We start from the raw sequence: 2,499 nt of genomic DNA on the forward strand, positions 1-2,499 counted from the left end.
TGCACTCAATATCGTCTTGACACATGTAAACATGAGCACGTTATAGTAGGCCCTATATTCGAGATCTCGATCTACTAAAACGCACCCACGAATAATTAAAACGTGGGCTCGAAGAAATTAAATTGTGTGCACAAAAACGTAGTGTGGTGTCAAGGGGTATTCCCGGGAATGACGTCGGGAGGTGTGTCGCTTGTAGTGATGTAGAGGGAATCTCATCTTGATTGCAGTGCACCTGGATATAGCCCCGTTTAGGTAGGCTCAGAGCCATATAAAAAAAGAGTTGCGACACTCCCATAGACTTCCATAGGAAACAATGGCGGCGCTTTTTCCACGCTACTTCCGCTTTATGCTGAGCTCAACAGTTCCAAACTTTGACATTCACGGCTGTAGCCCCATTGACTTACATTGCTTTCTGCCTGATATTGTCAGTGGTAAGTAGACGAATGTACGACGTTTTTTTAATTGTCATATGCATTTCCTATACCAACTGCACTAGTAGATACTGGTATTGTTCTTTGAGGATTTTGTGCTGCTTGTTTAACTGATATTTATAGCTTAAATGTTGACCGAAATTTTAAAGCCAAAAGTTAGCCTGCAAACCTTGATGTGGAGAGAGGCTAGCTTAAAGATAATGTTCCTACGTCAATAATGAATTTCAGACAAAACACATTTGGTTAGCCTATTGTAGTAGGGCAACTTTAGATGATAGGTTGGTTGTCCACAGATTTTTATTATGTTTATAATGCTATATTTTTCAAACCTGATTGCGTTAGCTTACTAGCTTACGTTAGCTAGTCAGCTCATTCACATACATAGTGTTAACGTTAGACATGCTATAAGGGGGAACACGAAAGCTGTTCTCATATTAAATGCTACATTGATAAAATACATTCCATACAGCATGGTAACTCTATATTCAGATGTGCAGGTTATCAATGGGTTTGTGATTAACGCTCTTCAGGTGAAAAATGGAGGAAATTAATGTGATTATTGTCTTTAAATCTGATATAGGCTTGCTAGATGGCGAGTTGTATGGCGTTATGAACTGAACCGTGGGCTGAACATGACATGATATAGGCTAGTGTCCACGACTCGTGAACGAGGGGATTTCAATTATGAATTTCAGGGGAAGCAGTAGGAGCAAAACCTAGACTATTATAAGTTATTGTTGTTGTTACTGGTGCGTGGCTCTTGTGTCCCTTGCCAGCCCAGTCCTGTGCCACTACTGTTCACTGTTCCAAACGGGACAGTGGCACAAGCAGTAGGCGAGTGTGGCACGAGCGTGGTCGTGGGACAGTAGGTATAGTGTCTGTATAGTAGCCTAGGAGTTTTTGCTCCAACTGATGATCGGTTTCAGTTCATTTAGTTTTCAGTAATTGTACATTTCGTGTTGGTGTTCTTGGTGTAATTTTGATTGCTTTATCTGCCAAGTAATTTGTCAAATACATAGCGAAGTTTGCATGGAAGAGACTGACGTGACAAGAAGGCATTGCCTTTCATTAGGTCAGTGATCTTTGTAAGTAGGACAAATGTCTTTTTTTGGATAACTGAAAAGTGTAGTCAGGTTAATAGGGCATAGATCACTCTGAAAGTAATCCCCAACAAAATCATTCTTCATGTTGTTATTGTTATAGTTTTTGTGTGGACTTGTGGCACCCCCAACCAGCCTTGCAAATGGTTAGCTGTGTATGGGTATGTAAAACTCTTGCTGGCCTCTTGCTGGAGATGGCCTCTTGCTTAGGTTTCTGCTACTTACTTAATGTGTTGTCCCAAGTATACACTGAGTGTTACCTGCTTTGTTCTCTCCCTCCATTCTCCACTGTGCCTGTTCTGCTTATCCAGGACCAAGGATGCAGAGGACAAAAAGGGTGTGCGATATATGACTGGAATGGTCAGATAAGATAATTTTTTATGTTTGAGGTCCACACGATGGGGCCCTTACACAAATGGAGTTGTGTTGATCCAGCATCTTCCACACCTCCCATAACACTCCCGACTCCAGCCAAATGTTGCATCCTCCTTACCATGTCCCTCTTATAGGTGTACAGAGTACAGGGCTACCCATCCCTTCCACATTGTGTCTTTTGTGTAGTTCACACATTGTTGTTCAAACTTTGGAAACCTAAATGAGTGTCAGACCTTCTTTTTATGTTGCAGTGTCACCATACCTCCCTCCCAGTCTTTTTTGCATTTGTTCCTGTTCTTGTTTTAAACACACATTGAAAACTTAATAAAAACATCAATCTTTTCATGCTGTAGTCTCACCAGCCGGCTGAAATATAAGTATTTTATTGAAATAGTTGATTGCTTATTGAGTTATAAGTGTGTTATTGAAACAGTGGGTGTCTTATCTTGCAGTATGAATCAAATTTTTCACATTTAAGTTGTTATTGATTCTTATTTAGCCTATGTGTTTTTGACATGTTTATGACTTACTCTTAAAATGTTACCAAGGCTGTGTGGTGCCCACCTTTATGCTATTTCTCTTAAAGAACTGAA

At 40.3% G+C, this 2,499-nt stretch overlaps 1 long non-coding RNA gene across 1 annotated transcript; it reads left to right on the top strand.

Moving 5' to 3' along the window:
• The first annotated feature begins 288 nt into the window (after nucleotides 1-288).
• LOC143111628 (uncharacterized) lies at nucleotides 289-2,258 on the top strand. Its single transcript, XR_012984564.1, has 3 exons — nucleotides 289-431; nucleotides 1,635-1,692; nucleotides 1,843-2,258. It is a non-coding gene; the product is annotated as an uncharacterized LOC143111628 (long non-coding RNA).
• Nucleotides 2,259-2,499: the final 241 nt, after the last annotated feature.

Source organism: Alosa pseudoharengus, unplaced genomic scaffold (assembly GCF_046254945.1).
Source record: "Alosa pseudoharengus isolate Yale_2024_CS ecotype anadromous, Long Island Sound unplaced genomic scaffold, YU_APseudo_1.1 YU_APseudo_1.1_scf_8, whole genome shotgun sequence".
NCBI classification, from domain to species: domain Eukaryota; kingdom Metazoa; phylum Chordata; class Actinopteri; order Clupeiformes; family Clupeidae; genus Alosa; species Alosa pseudoharengus.